The 23,026-nt window shown below is 55.8% G+C and overlaps 2 long non-coding RNA genes across 3 annotated transcripts; one reads left to right on the top strand and one right to left on the bottom strand.

The window, feature by feature from the left end:
• Positions 1-1,913: 1,913 nt before the first annotated feature.
• On the bottom strand, positions 1,914-7,811 carry LOC123591597. The gene is made up of 2 exons (XR_006709420.1): positions 7,702-7,811; positions 1,914-5,866 (listed from the first exon to the last, which is right to left on the bottom strand). It is a non-coding gene; the product is annotated as an uncharacterized LOC123591597 (long non-coding RNA).
• On the top strand, positions 6,440-12,727 carry LOC123591599. 2 transcript variants are annotated; one of them, XR_006709423.1, is made up of 3 exons: positions 6,440-6,547; positions 10,548-10,759; positions 12,071-12,727. It is a non-coding gene; the product is annotated as an uncharacterized LOC123591599 (long non-coding RNA). The 2 variants fall into 2 exon arrangements; XR_006709422.1 differs by lacking the exon at positions 6,440-6,547 and adding an exon at positions 8,181-8,848.
• The last annotated feature ends 10,299 nt before the right edge of the window (positions 12,728-23,026 follow it).

Raw genomic sequence — 23,026 nt, 5'->3', positions numbered from 1 at the left:
GTCACAACCCCTCACCCCACGGCCAGGAACACCAGGCTCTCACAGCCACGTCTGACCTCAGCCTTGGGTTCACCTGTCTCCAGAACCGGGTCTTTCACACTGACGTGCGTGGGAATCCTTTGTAAAACACATACGTGTGCATAGGAACACACACACGCACGCACACACACGAGGGCCCTGGCTCCTCTGCACAGCTGGCTGTGCCAACCTGTCCCGGCTGGCTTTCGGAGAAGCCAGATTCACAGGGCACCCAGATGGCCCCCAAAGGCCTCCCAGGAGCCAGACACCTGACCCTTTGTCCTGGGACAGGCTGACCAGCCTAGGGCCCCATCGTGACTTTCAGGGACCCAAATGCTTCTGCCTCACGGCCCCTTGCTCCATACATATTAAAATTATATGTTATGACTGCACTGGTATATAAAGATGACTGAATTCATCATTATATTATTCATTATGATTGAAGTCCTTTTTTCCTCCGGATTTTAAGGGACATTAAAGTTAAAACATATTCACGGGCCCTAGGCCCTGTGCCTCCCTGGACCATCCCACCAAGCTCCCGGGACCGCTCCCCACACAGCACCGCGAGGGGCACGGGCCTCTCCTTCCGCACCCGGGGCTTGCCCTGCTGTCCCTCCGGTGACCAGATCACCTTCCGCACCGTAGAATTCATTCCTTACGTCCGGCCCTGAACGTACGGTGGGTGCAGCCCCCGCCAGACGCCGGAAAACTTACCAAATTATTTTTTAAGCACAGAAATTGGTCACGAGGAAGGCCGGGGGATCCCAGAACGGCCGAAGGCCCCAAGTCAGGGAGAACCAAGACACGACCCCCCCAGCGCTGTGCCGAGGCATGCCAGGCGACACCCAGAGAAAAGCCCACCAAGCCACCAAGGGCAGGGGACGGTGGCACCAGAGGCGGCTGTTCCCGCCGGGGGCCCACCACCTGCCCCATGACCTCCAGTCCTCACACCCCCTGCCCTGGGCCCAGCTCCTGGACGGGGATGCGGGCTGGAGAGGATGCCGGCTTTCCAGCGTCTGGCAGAGAAAGGCAACTGGCGCCCTCACCACCCGCCCTCGGTCCACGCCACGGTGCCCGGCCTGGGCCTGGACACCCTGCTGAGGAAGGACCGGGTGCAGGAGATGGTTAAAATTCTGCATCCTTTTTGCATCCGCCTCCAGAGGAAGCACTGTTTTTTTTTTTTTTTTTTTTTCCTCCCCTCCCAAGCAGGAGGAAAAAAAAAAAAAAAAAAAAAAAAAAGCTGAGGGCAGCAAATTGCAGGCCTTGGGATGTTTTTCTCCTTGACAGCCCCGGGCCCCGCCTCGCCCCGCCGGCCTTCCTCCGGCCACCACCACCGCCCGCCTGGCCCCCCGTGCACGCGCGGCCTCCCCGCGGAGCCCCGGCCCGGAGGGAGGGCGGGCGGCCGCCTGGCACTGCCCGGCTCTGTGCCCTCCCCTCCCCCACCAACCGCTCTCCAGCTCCGGGCCCGATCGGCGCCCCCCCCCCCATCCCCACCCCCACCGCCGCCCCGTGCCCACCCTGCGCCCGCCCGGGGGGTTGGGAGTGTGTGTGTCGGGGGCGGAGGGGGGGGGGTGCCCTCACCTTCCGGGCCTCGGTCCGGCTCGCGCCCGGGGCGCCCGGCCACGTCCTCGGCGCCGCCTCCGCTCGCCCCACCCCGCTGCCCGCGCTCGGCGGCGAGCCTGGCACCGTGCCAGCCTCCTGGGAGCCCGGCCCGGGCAGGGGAACTTTCCGGCGAGGGTGTGTGCGGGGAGGGGTGCGGGCCGCGGCGGTGCCCGGGGAGGGAGAGGCCCAGATGCCCGGCGGCCGCCCCCCGCCCCCGGCCCCTCTCCGGAGCCCCATAAAGGCACAGACAACACGGGCGCTTTAGTCAAAACAGTCATGTGCAGGAGCCGGGAAACAAACAAAAGCCCTTATTTATTTAGTTAGTTCACACACTCAGATAAGGAGACGCCTTTTGTGCACATAATTTCACACACACCAGAAAGGAGGCGATGCCACGATGCTCCCCGCAGCCCAGGGCCGGACAGCCCGCCTGGCCTGGGGAATAATTGCATCGCCAGGCCTGGGCATTTCCATATTTAAATTGGGCAGCAGCCTATGATTAATTAAGAAGGAAAAAGGCAAAAAAAAGGGAAGAAAAGCAGTGGGGGTGGGGAGCCGGACATTCTGGGCAGCTCCGTGTGCCAAGGTGCCCGCGGCAGCCGCTTAACTCCTCCCGTGCCGGGCTCAGGCCCCCGGGGGTGGGGGGATCGGCTGCAGGGGGTGGCTTGGAGGGAAGGCGGGCCGTGCCCTCTGCACAGTCCCAGCCGTGGGGTGCACGCCCTTGCCGGCCTTTGTGTATGGAGGGCCAGCCCAGCTTCAGATGCTGAGCCGGGAACGTTCTCTTCCTCACTTCCTTATTCAGAGCAACTCTGCATTGGTCAGGTCAACGTGCTGTGCTGGTTCTGTGTTAAGAGACGTCCCAAAGGCCCTCAGCGGGGAGCAGGACCTGGCAGGGCGGCTGCCCTCCAGGCCGGGACAAGCGTGTCTTCTGCCTACCAACACGCAAGCCGCCTGGTGAGGCTCCCCCATCCCTTCGCGCTCACACGAGCCCCCTGCCAAGGGCCGCCCTGTGGCCTTTCTGTCCCTGAGAACAGCCGGCCTGTTCTGGAAAAGGGGCAGGAAGGCCTGCCGCCCTTCTGGAAAGAATCAAGGGCTGTGGTTAAGGGAGGGCCAGGGAAGGCTGTATTCCTAGGGGCAGGTGGCAGGCCCCGTGGGGCCCTGGGCTTAGGGTCCGCCGTGACTGAGGGTCAGCTCTGTTCCCCGCCAGCTGTGTGGCCTTAAGCAAATCATCCAGCCTCACCGGGTCTCAGTTTGCCCACCCGTGAAATGGGGATAATAGCGCCCACGATGCCTGCCCTGTGGGGTTTAGGTGAGGCAAAGCAGCTCCTGGCTGAGCAGAGAACCTGCCTGAGCTCCCAGAACCTCTGTCCTGGAGGTAGGCCAAGGGGGGAGCCAATAACAGGGCCTCTGGCAGGAACTTACTCAGCCGAGGAGCAAACCCAGAAGAGTCCAAATCCACTGGGCGGGTGGACGAGTTAAGGGCCTGGATCCTGGATTATCGAGTTGGGTCCGATGTAATGACACAAACCCTTGAACTTGGAGCCCCTGGCCCGGCGGTGATCAGAGAAGGAGGGGTGCAGTCTCTCCCTGGAGATGGAGGAAAGGCCAGAAGCCAAGGAATGTGGGCACCTCTAGAGGCTAGAAAAGGCCGAGGCGAGGTTTCTCCCCGGGGGGGGGTAGGCTCCAGAAGGAACCGGGCCTGCCAGCACCTTGGTTTTAGCCCCGTGAGTCATTGCAGACTCCCAGCCTCCACAGCTGCACAATAATGAGCTTGCCTTGGTGGAGCCACTAAATCAGTGACCTTTGTTACGGCAGCAATAGGAAACTCATACACCACCTCCCTTCCTCCCCCACATGTCCAGACGCCTCTGAACGAGGCTGGGGGTGCAGCCCGCCTCCGTTTCCACTCCACACAACGTCCGCTGCTCATCGGTGGCGGGCCATGCTGGGCTGCGGTTGGCAGACCTCGTCTTGCCCTCTGGAGTCTTCGGCCAAGTGACCAGATGCCCCGCAGAGCCCTCCTCTCCTAAGGGGGCTCTCACCTCACCTCCCGGCTTCTGCTTTTCCTCCCCACGTCCCTCCTCCTCCCCTTCTTCCTGCTTTTCCACGCCACCATGTTCGAGTGTTGCCCAAGAGAGGGCACCCCGCTAAGCCTTATTTTATTGCATCCCCAGCCTGGCGGGCTTAGTGACCGAGGCAGCCCAGACCCCGAAACCTGGTCCACAGTTCGGTGGGATAAGGGGCCATCTTCCGCCTCATTATCATTAATCTGTCCTCACGATAGGCCAGGCAGGAAGTTCTGGGGCCGGGGCCTCTGCTCCCTGGGCCCAGGGTCCTCATCCGGAGACCGTGGCCAAGGAGGCACTTCAGAGACCCCCCCCCCCCCCCACCCAAGAGACTTCTGGGACCTAAGAGCCTTTGCTCTCCTAGGAAATCGGCAGAAATGTGCACACAGGCATTCCTCAAAGTGCTGTTTATACCAGAGAGAACGGTAGATAGCCGGCATCCAATAACAAGGGTTGTTAAAAAAGATGTATCCAACGGAATATTAGTCATTAACAATCAACCGGTGCAAGAATGAGATCTTCTGACTTGGGAATGGGGCGGTGATAAAATATTTAGTGAAACAAGCAGGAGATAAAATGATACATATTACCAGAAGAAGCTAAAATGCTAATTTTGTTTCAAATTGTGGAAGTTGGAAGCTGCCGAAGGCGCTCCCACTGGCTATTTCCGAGAGCGGGGTTTTCCAGGTGATTGAAAATATTTTTCTTCTTTGGTGCGGATTCAAAATGCTCTAAAATTAGCATGTAACATCAGTGATGGAAGGAAGAGGCAATGCAGGAGAGGAGTCACGCTCCTTGGAGGGACCGCCTGGGGGTCCTCTCCGGCCTCCGCTCGCGGCAGGAGCGCGTTCAAGGAGCGCTGCCGGCCTCACGAGTTGGTGACCTGTCACAAAGGGAAGGCCCTGTGCTCAGAAGGGCCCACCCTTCGTTTAACGCCCTGCTGGCACCATCTTGAAATTCTCGATCATTCTGAACAAGGGCCGCACGCGTTCCCTTCGTACTGAGCTCTGCAGATTGTGCAGCCGGAGTCCCGGTGGGCAACCCGAGGCCTCTGGACGCCTCCACTTGGCTCCCCGGCTTCCTTAGTGCAGCGACGAGCTTTTTGTACCATGTTTGGTTAATGTCCCGCTCAGAGAGCCCTGTCGTCTTCTTCTCCTTGCTACGGAGGCTACCGGCAAAAGCGGGAAACGGGGCTCTGTTTTGTAACAACACGCATCCGTCCCTTCTAAGACGAGCACCTCACCCACTTTTTAGGACCCTCTTACCAGGTGTGTGTATCCCCCTCCCCCCTGTAAAACCAGGCGCCTCAGACCCAGAGCCACTGCTGTAGTCCTGTCTACACCCGGTCCGAACAATCAAGTTTCGGGGATACCAACAAGGCTGCCGCAGACACACCACCGGAGAAGTGGTGAGCTGCTCGTCTCTGGAGGCATTCAACAAAGACTGCAGGGCTGCCAGCAGGAGCACTGTGCAGGAAACACCCTCTCTGGATGGGAAATTAGCCCAGAGAACCTCACCCCGGTGTCATAGCTGCACAGAGCCTCCAGCAGCTTCTCAAGGTACCGTGTGTATCAGACTCACCTCTCGATCCCCAGTGCTCAGCACAGGGCTGTCGACACAGGGGAGAGGCTCAGCGATGCTTTCTTTGAGGATAAGAAAAGAAACAAAGGAAGCGGGGAGAGGCAAGCAATTGAGGGTTGACATGAAATGGCGAGACAGAGTCCTGAGCGGCCCCAGAAGCAGGTGGTTTGTGAGGGGAGCCAGCGGCAGGGTCCACCCGGACTGCGGTCCGATAGAGCAGTGAACGCATCCTGAGTGCCTACTGTGTGCTGGTACCACGCTAAGTGTGCACGCGGGTATCGCCATCCTCCCCACGATCCCACTGAGTCAGAGCCAGTACTGAGCCCATTTTATGAGCGAGGAAGTTGAGGATGCCGGGAGACGAGGTCAGTCTCCCAGGGCCCCCGGGCTGGAGGCACAGCCCCGCCTCTCTGCAGCCCGCCCTCTGTGCAGCAACAGGCCCAGGTTTTCGTACCTGGAGGTTGACTGTACTGCTTGGGACAGGAAGAAAGTTCAAGTTCAGATTCGCTTTCTGCGTCCTACACAGCCAGCTCTGTGGGCACAGGCTGAGAGGGCACGGAGGCTCCTCCGAGGACGTGGGGGCGGGGCAGTCCTGTTACCTGATTCAAAGCGAGATTTTTAACTTCAAATCAGTTCAGTTAAGCAAACGTGGGCCCAAGGGGGTAACGTCAGCCTCAGTTGTCTGGAGCACTCAGTATGCGGAGGCCACGACTTCCCTGAGACGTGGGGCAAGTGGGGTGCGGACCACCTCCCCTCCCTGCTCCCCAGATCTATGGGGCTTCCTGGTCAGAGCTTGAGCTGGGACTAGGGTCACTAGGCATTCTGCCTCCTTTTACCACTAACCACCTCATGTGTCCCAGGGGTTGCACAGTGGGGGTCCACAGGCTGGGTTCAACCCAAGGATATATTTCTTCTGTCCTGTGATATTTTTCAAAGTTTGGACAGTCCATGCACGAGTATGAATTTTCTTCTCCTAAAGAGTCTGCAGCTCTGGAACCCTAGGCCTTTACCCTCTTGGCAGCCACTGGCAGGCCTGGGATCTGTTCTCTGTTCCTTGGTCCCTGAAAAATCTCCACTGGGCCCCACCTGGCCTGCCTGAACCCTGCAGGCTGCCCTTTGGAGGCCCCCGCTGGAATGTCCGGGGCACTGAGGGTGGTGACCTGCCCAATCCCCAGCTGGCCCAGGCCTCGCTCCCCCAAGGGTGCTCTAGCCACTGCCCTGCGGGCCTCTCACTGAGGACTGTGGGCTCCGGGAGCCCTGGGAATGGAGATCTCCAGAAGGTCAGGAGCCTGGCCACTGTCTAGAGCAAGGCCATGCAGGCAGTCCCCGCTCCGGTCGGGGGGCATTCAGTGCATCTTAGAGATCCAGGCCCAGACCCAAAGCAGAACTCTGGAGCTTTCGAGGTTCTGCCAGCAACCCGGTGCGGGGGGGGGGGGGGGCTTCCCTATCCCGTAGGTGGCCCCCCCCCCCCAGGGATCAGGACACTCACAGGCCTGTCTCAGGCAAAGGGGGAAAGGTGTCGAGAAATGGGCTGGAGTGGCTGCTGGGCCTGGGTCTGTGGGCAAAGGAAAGCGGGTGAAGGAGGCACCTGTGTCCCCACCCTTGCTCCCCGCGGACAAGGTCCCACAGGCCCGGGGCTCCCTCTCCTCCACAGGCCCCGACCACGGCTGCCATGTTGTGTCATGGTGGCTTGGCATTCCGGCTGCCCTGGCACAGTCACCCCAGGCAGAGCAGACAGGGACGTTGTGGCCGGGTGCGTCCTGCTCAGGAGGGCCCCCCGGCATGGTCGCAGGGAAGCTGCCGGGGGAAGTGGGGTGGGTCGGGAGCAGTGTCCCCCCAGGACCGCTCCTGCTGCGGCCCGGATGGGCCAGGTTCTCCCTGAACTGTTGGGGGGTCCCTCTTCTTGGCAGGCCCTAATCCGAGCGTGGAGCCCCCCGGGCAGGCCCCCGCCAGAGAGAGTGACCACCTTAGAGGTGCAGTGGCACCCCCCCGCGCCCCCCCTGCTTCCCTCAGCCAAAGTGGTGGGGGGGCGTGCAAGAAACAGAGGAGAGAGCCCGAGTGGTCTTGTTTCCCCTTTAAGAGCCTGGATGGCCGCCGCCCAGACGCAGCAGCCCCTGGGAGGGAACGTGTCGGGAAGATTCCCTCCCGAACTTCCGAGGCTTTGTTCGGGAGGAGGCCGCGGAGGGCAGACTTCGCGGGGCGCTGGAGGGCCGGGGCTCGGAGGTGCGCTCTCATGGCGGCCGCGGCGCCCCCTCCCGGCCCGAGACCCGGCCCCTGCACCCCGGGCCGCCCACCCCGAAAGCCCCGAAGCCCCGAAGCCCCGAAGCCCCGAAGTCCCGAAGCCCCGAAGCCCCGAAGCCCGGGCCGCGCGCTCGGACCCCGGCCGGCCGCGGCGCACGGGGTGGGGCGAGGGCGGGGGAGCGGGCGCGCTTACCGGGTCGTCCCGGGGAGCCCCGCGCGGTCGAGTTCACGTCCGGCCCCTGGACTGTCCGAGGTCCCGGCGCGGCCGGGCGGAGCGAGGCCGCGACGGGCGGCGCCCCGGGTCCCCGCCGCGCCCGGCCCTTGGGGCGCCGCTGTCACCCTGGCCTTGCGACCCCAACTTTCCGCCCGGTCGCGGAGCTGGAAGTTTCCGGGCTTCGCGGGCGCTGGGCTGGGTTTCAGCAGCGACGTCTGAGCTTGGCAACAAAGAGGGAAAGCAGGCCGGGAGAGGGGAGGAAAGAAAGAAATACGCTGGGGGGGAGGGGGGGTGCTGGCTACTTAGAAATCCGACAATTTGAAATTCCGCCCAGAGCTTTTTGGGGTTGTTTCTTTCTTAATTGGTAAACAACCACCCCTCCGCCTCTGGAGGGTCTCCTTCAGCCTTGCTGGGCACCCTCCTGGGGCACCTGTGTGTTTTATAACCCACTCCCAAGTGTCTTGGGCAAATTGGGGGGCGGAGGGGGTGGCGAAGAGAGCAGAACATATGCTTCCTGAAAGGTGGTGACACTAACACCGAGTCCCCGGGGCAGCAGCAGCCCCTGGGTCTCTGTCTGTCTTGTCCCCCCAGCAAAGGGCTGGAGTCAGCCGCTGCGGCCAGCTACCCTATGTTTCTGTCCTCAGAGTGGAAGGACAGCTGGTGAGCCCCGGTGTCCGGGAGGGGACCGCGGAGAGGCCCAGCCGGCATCCGCAGTGAACGCAGGACCCCGTTCCTGCCCTTCGGGCACACGTTTCGTGTGCCAGGCCTTGACCACACCTGGCAGCCCTGGGCTGTTCTTCATTTTCTGCCCTCTTGGCTCCGCCTGGCTTGGAACCTTCCCGGGGCAGCATCCTGGGGACACATCCGGGCTGGGGGAGGCAGCTGAGCGGCCCCAGGTCTGGGAACCTGTGCACCACCCGAGCCCCATCCCTTCAGGGGTCCTGTGAGCACCGGAGCAGGAGCTGGGGGGCACAGAGTAGCCACCTACCAATCAGCCCTGGGATGCCCCTGCGCTGCCCTGTTTATCCGTGTGTCTGTCCATCTTTCCTTGGAAGACTGTTTACGGAGAGACTACTCTATCCCAGGCCTGCTACTCCAGAGTGCCCGAAACGCCGGGAGAAGCGGGGTGGGTTGTGTGTTTGTTTTTTAAAGAGAAAATGAGCAAGGGGGTTGCGCTTGGGGCTGGCTGGAGTGCCGTGCGGAGCCCGTCTTCTGAGCCACGGAATCCTCCTCAACTTACGCACATAGGCTTCCAGTGTGTTCCCAGGGCCCACGGGCCTCATCTGGGGGCGCGCGGTGGAGGGAAATCCACCTGCCAACGAAGCCTAAGATCCTTCGCCACGGCAGGTGGAATGGAGTTTCTCGCTGTGTTTTTAAGGGTTTTTTTTAATGCGTATTTATTTATTTATTTATTTTTTTATTTTTTTCAACGTTTATTTATTTTTGGGACAGAGAGAGATAGAGCATGAACGGGGGAGGGGCAGAGAGAGAGGGAGACACAGAATCGGAAACAGGCTCCAGGCTCTGAGCCGTCAGCCCAGAGCCCGATGCGGGTCTCGAACTCACGGACCGCGAGATCGTGACCTGGCTGAAGTCGGACGCTTAACCGACTGCGCCACCCAAGCGCCCCTAATGCGTATTTATTTTTGAGAGAGAGGGAAAGAGAGAGGGAGAGCACCAGCAGGGGAGGGGCGGAGGGAGAGGGAGACACAGGATCCGAAGCAGGCTGTCCGCGCGGGGCTCGAACCCACGAACCGCGAGATCATGACCTGAGCGGAAGTTGGAGGCTTAACCGCCTGAGCCCCCCCAGGCGCCCCTCTTACTGTGTTTTCACCGGAGCGAGTGTGAGCCTTGGCTTTCTCTCACTTCTCCCCTAGACCTCGGCTGGTCAGCCACACACACTCCGGCGACACGATTGAAGTTTTATCAAGACTCCGTGTCAGGGTGTGACATTTCACAGGAACATGCTGTAGGGATCCCTCGCTTTCTGTGAAAGCTCCTTGTGCAGAGGCCCCACCCTTGCGCGGGGAAGGAGACCTACCTGCTCTGTCCCGTGGCGTCCTCCCTGGCGACTCCCCTCCTCAGCTGCAGCCACTTTGGCTTTTCGGGACTGGAAAATGTCTCGGGAACCGCGCCTCTTCCCGAAGCTTGAAACCGTTTGTTCTCTGATGCGCGGTCACTGGTGCTCCGTTTGTCCCCAAAGCGGATGTCACCGTGGCTCCACCAAAATCCTATCAAGACCTTGTCGGGGGAGGCTCGATGGGCACGTGGCCTGTGCAGGTGCTGCATCATCGATGATCTGTGGACCTCCTCGTAAACTTCTCAATCCTTAGGGCGCCTGCGTGGCTCAGTCGGTTAAGCGTCTCACTTCGGCTCAGGTCATGATCTCTCGGTTTGTGAGTTCGAGTCCCGCGTCGGGCTCTGTGCTGACAGCTCGGAGCCTGGAGCCTGTTTCGGATTCTGTGTCTCCCTCTCTCTCTGCTCCTCCCCTGCTCATGCTCTGTCTCTCTCTGTCTCAAAAATAAATAAAACGTTAAAAGATAATAATTTCTAAAAAAAAAAAAAAAAAAAAAAAAAAAGCCTTAATCCTTTGCGAACAAGAGGTCCTGGGCCCAGAAAGTTATGTAGCTTAGTTTGGACATTGGTCCTTAGTTTGGACATTGGTTAACGGTGTCATAAAGTAAACCAACAAACAGAAAATCCAAAAACAAAACCAAAAAAACTATGTCTTTTATATTTCTTTTACTAAATTCCGTTTACAGAAATAATCCCGGATTCTATGTAAACGAGATAAAAATGTTTTCATCCACGACCATTGTATTTAGGAAAAACGTGCCCCCTGAAGACGCAGGAAGCTGTTATGGAAGGAGTATAGTTCCAAGAGAGTCGGAGACGTCCACGTTCAGCCCTCAGCTCTGCCGCATTTGCCGTCTCAGGGGCTCAGCTCCCTGGGCTGGGGGCGACCGGTCCCTCCTGCAGGGCATCCTGAGGAGACAGGGTGATGGCAGACGTTCGCAGAGGACCCGGCACATAGCAGGTACTCAGTCCAAAGTACCCTTGATTGTCATGGTTACCGTTTGACGGGAAGGCTCACGCACAGTCTGACTGCTTTTAACATAATGTATTTTATATATAATGTATTTTAATATGAAGTATTTTACCTACTTTTCGTATAAGTTTATGTCATCTTATTTTAAAAGTCATACAACTGTAGGGGCGCCTACAGTTGGCTTGGTTGGTAGGGCATGCGACTCCTGATCTCGGGGTTGTAAGTTCGAGCCCCACTTTGGGTGTAGAGAATACTTAAAAAAATACAAGTGTTATAGAAAGTTTAAAGAACATAAGTGGAGGCGGGGGTGGGGGCTGGGTGGCTCCGTCGGTTAAGTGTCTGACTCTTGGTTTCCTCTCAGTTCATGATCTCATGGGTTCATGAGTTGGAGCCCCGAGCTGGGCTCTGGGCTGGCAGCAAGGAGCCTGCTTGGGATTCCCTCTCTCTCTCTCTCTCTCTCTCTCTCTCTTTCTGCCCCTCCCCTGCTTGTGCTATCTCTATGTCTCTCAAAACAAATAAATAAACTTAAAAAAAAGGGGGGGGGCACCTGGGTGGCTCAGTCAGTTAAGTGTCTGACTTCGGCTCAGGTCATGATCTTGTGGCTCATGGGTTCAAGCTCAGAGCCCAGAGCCTGCTTTGGATTCTGTGTCTCCCACTCTCTCTGCCCCTCCCCTGCTCACACTCTGTCTCTCTCTCCTTCAAAAATAAATAAACATTAAAAAAAAAAAAAAGGAACATACAAGGAAGGAAGGAAGATGGAAAGGGAGAAAATTTCCATCCTGGTCCCTCGACTCCAAAGACTTTGGCCACTCTCTTTACGTTTTATTTCTTTATAGTTCTATAAATAGACATATAAATACATGACATTTGTTAAACTTTTTTTTCTTTTACCTCATCAACTGAATTTTATTTACTTATTTAAAAATCTATGTATCTTGAAAAAAAAATAAAAAATAAAAAAAAATAAAAATCTATGTATCTTGAAAAAAAAAATAAAAAATAAAAATAAATAAAAATCTATGTATCTTGAGAAAGATCGAGAGAGCACGTGCGTGTGCGCGTGCACAAGTGGGGAGAGGGCGGAGAGAGGGAGAGAGAGCATCCCAAGCAGGTTCCGTGCTGTCAGCACAGATCCCGACACGGGGCTTGAACCCATGAACCACGGGATCGTGACCTGAGCGGGAAACGCTGCGTCACCAAGTGTCCTTAACTTGCTGTTGTCTCTTCTTTCCCATTTGTGACTTGGTTTAAACACACACACACACACACACACTCACTTTTTGTTTTTGTTTTTAACAGTTTCAGGCTTTTATTTTTCCATTTCTACGGTCTGTTACAGAATCTGCTCAGTGAGGAAGGGAAGAGAAACCGAGTCGGTCGGGCCTCCTCCTTGGAACCTTTGGGAGGCCAGCTGGCTGGAGGGAAGCGGCCTTAGGTTGCGGGCGATGCCGGGGCCCCAGCGGCTCCAAGAGCAGGCAGGACCCTGTTCTCGGAGAAGTTCACGTTCCGCTGCGAAGCTCAGCTGCCAGGTCCACCGAATGTGCGTACGTTAGAAGTCGCACAAGAACCCGGAGCAGACAACGCGCGTGGGAGAAAACTCAGCCCCGGACCCCCAAACCCACCCCGCATTGATGAGCCAGTTGGCGCCCAGAAGCTCCCGGGAGATGAAGCTTGAATCGTGTGAGAATCCAGGCGTGGGGTCAAGTCTGAGCTCCGCCGCCTGGGTGACTTCAGTGAATCACTTCTGCCTCAGTTTCCCCAAAGTTGGAGAGAGTGGTGGCGGTGAATAACGGCCCTGGCCTCCCAGGGCCACGGAGGGCAGGAGATCCGCTGCGGGGTCTGCCCCCTCCACCCCCACCCCGGTCCCCGCAACTCTCACCGAGGACAACTTCCTCCAGCGGGGAAAGCAAGCGGCCTGGGCGGCAGAGAGACCAGAACCCCCACCCCCGCCCGTGCTCGGGGCAGCACAGGAGACCGGTGCATTCGGGAGAGGAGCCGCGGGTCCCCGCACTCCAAATGGGAGGGTCTGGCTTCCGGGCCAAGGATAACGTTCCTTCCTCCATCAGTGATGCCGGTGAATAACCCAGCACCGAAACCCCGGCCAAAGGACTGGGGACACGGGAGGGCCCCACCCCTCACACCCTCATCGTCCGCGATCACCTCCCAGGGAGCTCCCCTTCGCCGGACCCCTCCGGAGGTGTCCTCACCATCCGTCCTGGGACCCAGCCCCACGTCCCCGGCCTGCTCTCGCTGGAAAAAGGGAAAAGAGATATGTTTGTTCTTATTTGTTTATGAAAAGAAAAACGCGTGCTACGGAAAATTTGGAAATACGGGAAAACCCCAAACAAGAAAACAAAAATTACCCACGAGATCATTACTAGGTACATTTCGACGGAAGTCCTTCTGCTGTTTTCCAAGCCAGCCATGTATACGTGCTGCATATATGTGTGTAGGATTATACTATAGATTATTTCACAGCCGTTTTGTTCAATATGTCCTAAGCATTTCGTGTCACCACATAGTAACCTCTATAGGATTTGGAAAATAAACACCAAGAATTTTAAAATTAACTTTATTGAGGTCTAATTTCCATTCCGTGAGATCTCTTCCACTTCTGCTATTCGGTGAGCTCTGACAAGTGTATGTATGCCCATGTCACTACCATCACCGTCAAGAGAGAAAACTCCATTACCACAAAATGTCCCCTAGTCTCAACTTGTCGGCAGCCCTGCCCCCCAAGCCCCGGGCAACCACAGATCTGATTCATATCATTGTAGATTCATTTTACCTTTATTTAATATAAATGGGATCATAGAGTAGGGACACTTTTTTTTTTTTTTTTTAAGATTTTAAGTAATCTCTACATCCAATGGGGGTCTTGAACTCACAACGCCGAGATCAAGGGTTGCATTCTCCTCCGGCTGAGCCAGCCAGGCGCCCCACAGAGAATGAACTCTTGCTCAGCATAATGGACCGGCATCCGTGTCTCCGAGTCCACCAATAGCTCAAGCTTGCTTTTGTTGTATTATAGTATTCCCATCCTGGGCCTATCACAGCTTCTTAGCCCAGTCAGCTGTTGGCGGACCATTGGGTTGTTTCTGATGCTTTGGCTGCTGTGCATAGAGCTTTGCGGATGCAAATTTATTTTTTCAAGGTTTATTTTTGAGAGAGAGACAGAGCGTGAACAGGGGAGGGGCAGAGAGAGAGGGAGACACAGAATCCGAAGCAGGTTCCAGGCTCTGAGCTGTCAGCACAGAACCCAACTTGCGGCTCAAACCCACAACCTGTGACATCGTGACCTGAGCTGAAGCCGGACCCTTAACTAACTGAGCCACCCAGGTGCCTCTCTCTCTCTCTCTCTCTCTCTCTCTCCCTTTTTTAAAATTTTTGGTGAGCAATGCCAGTGGCACAGGTTGAGACACACCCACCATGTGGGCGGGGCCTGTGTATTTCCTGCCTGCAGCACCCCTGAGAGCTGGGGCATAGTCCATCTAATGGATGGGTTATGACTTTTGCCCCTGTTGCCAGACATATAATCTCTTTAAAGTTTTTCTTTTATATAAATAATGCTCCTGGGAACATCTTTCCGTGGACTTTTGTACGTGTGGCTGTGCTGGTTTCCTGCGAATCCATTCCCAGAAGCGGTTTTCAAGGCCCTTGACACACGAGGTAGGGCTTCTAGGCCATTCACGTCCATTTTTATCCCCATTTGCTTCTCATATTGACAGGAATCATCAACCCCATTGTTCAGATGGGACAACCAAGGACTACAGAGATGGGAGTGACCAGCCAGTAAGCCACATAGCTGGTTAGGGACAGAACCGGGAGGGACGCCCAACCTCCTAAGTCCTGTATCCTTCATTCGCCTATATCAGAAACACTTGGAATTTTCCCACCAAGATGTCCATGAAAATCGAATTGTGGGCTGAGATGAAAGGCAGCCTCCTGTTAATTAGTCTGGCTTTGATTTGGCTCATCCCCTGGGCTCGGGTGTGTGTGACTATCTCTGTGTTTTCTCACACGTGTGCTCGTTGGCACTGGGCACCCACCCATGTCCGTGGTGGTTAGCAGTCCGGAAGGTCCAGATTCTCCTTCCAAACTGCTCTCGGAACCTGGAGTCACAGGGTCTCCTGACTTCACGGTCAAGGCACATTCTGGCCCCTCAACAGGGGACCCTGGCTTGGCTTCCGTGCATCTCCTCGGCAGACTTGGCCCAAAGGATGTCTGGTTATTTCCCCAAATCAAGTCTCCCCTTGAGGACAAAGATGAGGCTGCTTCTCGGATTCAAAGGAATGATCCATCCTGAGACGGCTGCTTCCAAAGAGGTGTCACAGCCAGTGTGGAGGTGGCCGAGACCTGGCGCTCAGCCAGTGCCCAGCGGAGGACAAGGGAACGGGAAGGCGCCCTTGGAGTACAGGCATCTTACATATTTGTGGAGGGTTCTGGGGCCACGCAAATAGCCCAGCATTGAAACTGACACCACATTTGATTTTGTTCACTTATGAATTGGCTCCTATGTGTCTGACAGGGCTATACCTGTTGTCTTATTTAATCCTCAACAACCAAATATTGTTATCCCCGTTTTACAGATGTGAAACCTAAAGCTCAGAGAGGTTAAGAAACTTGCCCAAGGTCACACAGCCGTGGGCACTCAGGCTCAGCATACTCTTCGCAGACGTAAAGGGCCTGGCCTCTCTTCAGAGTTAAGAGAGGTCTCTGCTCCTGTGTGTGGCTAGCAGGCCCCAAGAAATACATGTTCATCCCAAGCTAGCTCGGGGAGAACCCATGATGAGTCTCACGTGCTTGGAGAACACAAATGGTCCAGACTCTCTCTCTTCCTACCTAAACCCTGTTTGGGTCCCTGAGGGACTTCCTGCCTGGGACCATTTCCCAGGCCCACCCCACCGCTGGGTGGACCCATTAACACTATTTAAGAATCACCTCCCCTCAGCCCCCCCGGGGTCTGAGGCCTTTCTGCTCCCGAAGTCCAGAGGCCTAAAGAGGCCTTTGTCCATGGGAGAAGAGATCAGGAAAGGACGGGCCCATTCTCTTAGAAAACATGTGTTTTCTGTTTACAGAGGGGCCTGTCCAGTTCCCAGGCTTTGTTCTTTCATATGGAGCCAAAAGAAAAAAAATTAAATGTGCAGCTTCCTTTCCGAGGTACATTTAGAGGCTGGAAAATCTGGATTGCTGCAGGCACACTGCGCGGGGCCTTGAGTTGGCCTGGGCTCGGGCCCTGTGTCCTGTCCGCTGCCCACGTCCAGCATCACGTGGCTTTCCTATACCTGGAAAGCCACGTGGAAAGCCAGAATGCCCCCTCAGAGTCCCCCAGGGAGAGCAGGGGGTGGCGAGGAGAGGCAGGCAGCCTAGACAGAACCGGGGCTTTGGTTTCTTCAACACCGAGTCTGTGGCTGTGTGTGTGTGTGTGTGAATATCCGGGGGTGCTCTCACCCACACTTCACAGCCTTGTGCCATGGTTGACCTGGACCAACAAACCAGTCATCCTGAAATCACCTGCTTTTTCACACCCTCATCTGCCCAGAGAATGTCTTTTCCTAGCCCCTGAGCAGAGGACGCCATGTAACAGGTGGGTGTTCACCTGGCACAAGGTCTCCAGGCTCCTGGGCTAGAGCTCATGGGCGCTGGGCACCTTCAGAGCGGGAAGTGGGGCTTCCCTCTGGGTAGGAGGCTCTTCCTGCTGGTAATGAGGCAGCAGTGAGCTAAGGTGAATAACAGAGCCGGCAGCCGGCTGTGCCCACTGAAAGGAGACTACTATCACGGGAGCCAGGTTTGCAGAGGGTAAAAGCCTGAGATGCACAATCAGAGATCTGGGCCCCAATGGAGTCTGTGCCCCTTCTCCTGCCAGGCCTGGGGGAAGCTGCCTCTCCGATCTCCGTCCCCTCTCTGTCCAAGTGGGGCTGACCCTACCGGCGCTCACTGGCGCTGCGGAGTCACGAGATGACACAAAGGCATATACCCCACGCTCGCCTACGACCTGATTTTCAATAAATGGCAGCTGTATTGGGATGCCTGGGCCTTCAAACTTCTTTGAAGCGGCGCCCGCAGCTGCGGCACCGCGCAGGGTTCCGGCTCAGGCCGAGTCACGGCCTGCAGGGAGGCGGGGCTCCACAGTCCCCGCCCCGGGACAGCGACCGGCTGGGCCTGGCGTGCGCACTGCAAAGGCAGGGTGAGGGCCCACACCGTGGTTTCTAGGGCGCTGCGGCGGCCCGCTCGGGAGGCCCGGCCCGGGCCGGCGCGCTCTGATCCGCCCGCTCTCCCTCGCGGCCGGTCCGGAGTGCGGTGCGCGTCCCCGGGGCCCCGCCGCCGCGCCCTCGTTTGATTTCGGCCTCGGGCCGTTGGGCCTCCGCGTCCCGTGCACCTGGGGGCAGGCGGGGCAGGAACGAGCAGGACGGGAGGAAGTGCGCGCGGGCCCTCCTCTGGGAGCCGCGCCCTTCCGCTGGGGGGCCCGGGCGGCCTTGGCCCCGCTGGCCTCAGCCTTGGCCTTGGCCTTGGCCTTGACTGCCGCCCGCCCTTCCGTCCCGCTCCGGAAGCCAGCCCCAGCGCGACGGGCGGCGCGGACGCAGCGTGGCGGCGAGGGGGCGGGGCCTCTACGCGGCCGGCTCCGGAAGCCGGGGCGAAGGCGCGGCGGACGAAGGCGCGAACGCGGCGGCGCGGCCCAGGGGGCGGGGCGGGGCGAAGGCGTCTCCTCGACGCGACTGGGGGCGGGGCCTCTGCGCGGCCGAGCCCGAACGCCCGACCTTTGGGCGTGCGGACGTAGCGTCGCAGTCTGGTGGGCGGGGGTTGGGGCGGAGCCTCACGCGGCCGTGGGCGGGGTGTGGGCGGGGCCGGGCGAGGCCGCGGCGGCGGGGGGTGATTCAGTTTCCGCGTCCCGCCCTTCCCGCCTTTCAGCCTCCCCAGGCCTTCGCTGGATTACCCGAGATGTTTGAGCTAAATTTCATCTGATTCTGATTTTCACTTACTTTAGATTTTCAGTTTTTTAAAGTTTACCAGTTTCCTGTCATTTTTTCTTTCTCCCTAATCGGGTGACAAAACAAGGAGACAATAGAGAATTTGGAAAATCCAGGAGAGCACAGATCAAAACGAGAACGCTTTCAGAATCTCGCAGCCCCAACCATGGCCGAGAGTTCCTTTTTGGGGGGTAAATATAGAGATTTTTACGTAATCGGGATAACACTGTACACATGCTTACGGATGCCTTAAAAACAACTACTTTTTTTTCTGACCGTAAAGCCACTTGTTTATTTCAGAAAATTTGGAAAACTGAAAAATACAAAGAGGAAACTAAAAGTAACCCGAGAGTCCACCACACGAGATTAACAGTGTTAACATTTTGGCGTTTTTCTTTCCTTGTTTTACACAATTACGCATATGTTCGGAACATAATTGGGATGGTAGTGTAAACATTGTTTTGCAACTTTCTCCTTTCATGCACAGCTGTATTATAAATGTCCCTACATCACTGGGTGCATCTACAGTGCTGTTTGTAATCACACGGCCCTCTGTTGGGTGGTCCTTACATTATTTCATTTATATGCCGTGATTGGACATTGATGTTTACAGTTTCCATCTCTTTCTGGCTCCCTCCTTTTATGATGGACTACCTGGTAGCTGCATCTTTGTGCAGGCTCATTAAATTCCTCACGGCAAATTTCTGGATGTGAAATTGCTAAATCTGAGATTACAATCACTGTTGTTTCTTATATACTTTTTAAAAAATCTTTGCATGGTTTCTAAAATGAAGTAATAAATGAATGTTTTAACAAGGGGTATGACCCAAGAATACTCAATATACAAAAAGAAATTATCTCTCGTTTCTAAAATATATAAAGAATTCCTACAATTCAACAATAACAAACCTGATAAGAAGTGGGGAGAGGATAGACATTCCTGCCAAGATGATATTCAAATGGCTAATAAACACCTGAAAAGCTGCTCCACATCACTCATCATTAGCAAATGCAAAGCGAAATCACAATGAAATGCCACCTCACACTCACTTCGGGGGCTTTTGTTTGAAAACAAACAGAAGATAACAAGCCTTGGTGAGGATGTGAAGAAATTGGGGTCCTCATGCATTGCTGATGGGAGTACAAAGTCGTGCAGTTGAGTGAGGAACATATTCCTTGGTTCCTTGAAAAGTTAGACACAGTATTACCACCTGACCCACCAATTCCACTCCTGGGGACACACCCTAAGGAACTGAAAGCAGAGACGTTAGCAAATAGTTCACATCCATGTTCATAGTAACATTATCCATGACAGGCAAAAAGTGGAAACAACCCAAATGTCCATCAACAGGTGAACGGATAAACAAACTGTTGTATGTAAATGCAATGGAATGTTATTGAGCCTTAACAAGGAAGGAAATTCGGACACCTGCTACAACATGGATGAATCTCGAAAGCGTATGTCCTCAGTGAAATAAGCCAGGCACAAAAGGACAAATACTGAATGATTCCACTTATGTGAGCTACCTAGAGTCACCGAACTCACAGGGACAGAAAGTAGAACAGTGGTGGCCAGGGTCTGGGGGAGGGAAGAATGGGGAATTACTATTTATTAGGTACCGAGTTTCCATTTGGGATAATGAAAAGTTCTGGAAGGGACAGGAGTGATGGTTGCACAACAAATTGGGAATGTATATAACGCTCCTGAAATGGTGAATGGTAAATTTCATGTTAGGTACATTTTACCACTCACACAAAAAAGATATTTCTGGGGGGGCGGTGGGGGGAGGAATCTCTCTTGGATTCTGGTTCCAAGAATGCCTGGGCAGGACAAGGCCTGCCCGAGCGGCAAGCTTCTTATGGGTGACTCTGCCGGGAGATCGGGGACAACCCTTCTAGGGAGCTCTGCTCTGGGGAGACAGTGTAAACCAGGCCTTACACATCCAGCATTTTCCATAATAATTTCCAAGCCTGGAGACAGAAACCTGCTTTAGGGAAGCAGTGAATCACTGTGGATCTTTATCTGAACTTGGCCTTTTCTTTCTGGGCCATTGAAACACACAATAAACACACACATACACACACCCCTTTTTCTCTTGATTGCAAACGTAATACATAGTCACTGTGACAATTTTACAAACACAGAAAAGCACCCATGAGAAAATAACAAATAGGTGGAATCCCAACTCAGAGAAACCACAATTGACTTTCGAGTGTGTCTATTTGACCCGCCTTTCTTCTCTATTCATAATAAGTACCTAAAATCACTGTTGTCATATATCGTGTTTTATAATCTGCATTTTCACTGATACACAATGAACGATTCACCTTGTCTTTAAATATATTTCTATAGCCCACTTTTTAACATAGTGGGTTTTTTTTTAAACATTTATTCATTTTTGAGAGAGACAGAGACAGAGCGTGAGCAGGGGAGGGGCAGAGAGGGAGGGAGACACAGAATCTGAAGCAGGCTCCAGGCTCTCAGCTGTCAGCGCAGAGCCCGATGCGGGGCTCGAACCTTGGGATCATGACCTGAGCCGAAACCAAGCTGGAGGCTCAATCGACTGAGCCACCCAGGTGCCCCAAGGATTTGCTTTTTAAACAAATCGATGTTTAAACACCGATGGCTTTAAACACCCACGATGGCTCCTGGGTGGCTCGGTCAGTTAAGCATCCGACTCCTGATCTCGGCTCGGGTCATGACTTCACAGTTTGTGAGTTCCAGCCCTGTGTCCAGCTCTGTCAGGCTCTGTGCTGACAGTGAGGGGCCTGCTTGGGATTCTCTCTCTCCCTCTCTCTCTCTCTCTGCCCCTCTCCCCTGCTCCCGCACACATGCACGTGCTCTCTCTCAAAATAAATAAATAAACTTAAAAAATATAATAAAGGCTCCCGCACACACTACCAATTAGCCCTTGAGGAAGGGTTAGTGGATTCTTCCAGCATCAGAAGCACATGAGTACACGCAGGTGGGCTTTTTCCCTACGGAGGTCTACCCAGTAGGAGACCCGTCACGACAGGAACGCCACTGTCTGTTCACTGTTGCTGAACAATTCCAAGGAGAGGTGGGCAGGGAGGCCCAGAGGTCTGAGCTCTAGCGGGGGCCATCTTGTCACCTACGGGAACAACTGTCTTTCTACTATAACTATGCTGTGTTATAGACCCTGGCTGGGCACCCCCTCTGGTCAATGCCCAGCTGCCCTCTGTGGTCACGCAGGGCCTCCCAGCTCTGAGGCTGGACTCAGGACTCCAGTGCTAATTACCAGCGATGCCCAGTTTCCCATCAGCAAAACGTCCACATCACAGCCTGCCCTTGGAAGTGAGGATGTTCCAGGACATCTGGAACGTTCTGCAAGGTTCCGTGCAGACCCTTCTCTTGTGCTGGCGCTACTCTCCTCTCCCCATCAAGTGACTGGAGCCTGCTGGCCTGGAGCGGGAGGCTCGAACGCCCGTGTGCGCGTCCGATACTCACATCTGCACATGCCTTATCTTGCACCACGGGGACAGACAGACAGAGGCGTCTGTGCTTTGTCCCCTCTTCTCTGTCCTCATAAAGGCACTTCCATCTTAGTGGTCTGAGAGGCCCGTGTCACAGCTGCAGGCCACTTCTGGGGACGCTGCTCGTGTTTTGACTATCATCTCTGACTGGCTGGGTACCCGGCTAGGCCTCTGAGAGCTGCCGGCTTAGAGGGCCCCAGGGGAGCCAGGGGACCTGTCAGGAGGGCCCCCTGACCCAGCGAGGCCAGGAAAGCAGCGGTCCAGAGAGGAAGGGATACCACGAGGAGAAAACCCCACTGTGCGGGCCTGGCCGTGACCATGTTTGAGACGGCCAGGGCGAAGCGACAATGTAAGGACAACGTGGTGAGTTAAACACCACGTGTGCTCAGCAGGAAGAATTGGCCTTTGTCTTGAGCTTGCGTTCCTACTTTTCTTGGTTTAAAAATAACGTTTACAAAAGGGAAATGATAATGAATTATTTTTCCTAAGCTCTCAACATGGAGAAATAAGAGGTTGGCGACCTTCAGCAGTTCTTCAATATTTCCTTTGAAACGTGACCAGTCTGTGAATTCCAGTCTTTCTGAGAACACCTTTCGGCACGTTCCCTGCTGAGGCCACCGGCGGGAGGTGGGGGTGGGGAGAGTCACCGGGTCGCTACTCCATGTTTCCCCCACTCTGCCCTGCCTCCCCCCCCCCCCCCCCCCCGCCAGGGGCTCTCTATTCTATCGCCTTCAGGTTTTGAGTCAAATTTCTTAGCATGGCATGGAGGGTGTAGGCAGTTGGGAGGAGGGAGTGGGGAGGAGGAAAAGATCGGGGGCAACTCCCGGAGAAGGTGGTATCTGAACCAAGCCGTGCAGGTCCTGCTAGATGGCAAGGGGTGGACAGAGAAGAGAGAGGCACAGAGAGGTGGCAGGATGGAGAGGATGTTCCCTGCAGGGGAGCATCATGTGCTGGGGTGGTTGAAAAACATCTAGTAGTGGGATTTGCTGAGCAGAGACAGGGTCAGGGACACACTGGAAATGGAAGCCAGGGCGACAGGAAACGAGGGAGTGTGACCCTAAGTAATTCTCAAAGCAGGGAGGAAAATATAATTGCGCCCACGTCACAGCTAAGGCTCAAAGGGACAGAGGGACCCACCAGGGGCGCAGGCTGAGTGAGTGCTGGGGAAGAGCCTTGAACTTGGTCTGCCGGACTCCAAAGGCCAGACTCTCTGCCACCTGAGGGTCTGTATGGTGTTGGGAGTCCCCTCTCTGGTGCCCTGTGCCACCAACACATACCCAGTCCCTCCTTCCTGGGCCTGGGATGACTCGGGCCGACTGGCAACGAGGCCCAGCTTAGCCCTGGCTGCTGCCGGAAGCCCCATGGAAATACATGCCCGTGCACAGTGCCCGCGGCCCCCAACCTTCAGTCCTCTAGCGCCTGATGGGATTGCTGACTGCACACAAATGCCACGAGCACAGGTGCTACAGAAAGTGGAAGGGCCCCGACAGCCTCAGCTCCAGACCTCCTGACAGGTGCCCTGGAGGGCCGACATATGCCAGGGTGCAGCCTTCTGCCCGGTAACTTCAGAGCTTCCCCATGGGGTCACAGGTTGGGGACACTCCTGGGAGACAGCTCAGAGGCCCAAGAGAGGCCTGCCTCCACCTCTGCGGAAAGAAAGGCTCTGGGCGTGTTTCCAAATGCTGGGATTACCCACCGCCATTGCCCGTGTCCCCAGCCACCGCGGCTCAGTGTAATCCACGTTGGGTGGCCTTCATTCATCTCATTATACGGTAAGTACGTCCTAGGTGCC

The sequence above is a fragment of the Leopardus geoffroyi genome, chromosome B4 (genome assembly GCF_018350155.1).
Source record: "Leopardus geoffroyi isolate Oge1 chromosome B4, O.geoffroyi_Oge1_pat1.0, whole genome shotgun sequence".
Taxonomy (NCBI): domain Eukaryota; kingdom Metazoa; phylum Chordata; class Mammalia; order Carnivora; family Felidae; genus Leopardus; species Leopardus geoffroyi.
This window is presented reverse-complemented; position numbering and strand designations above follow the sequence as displayed.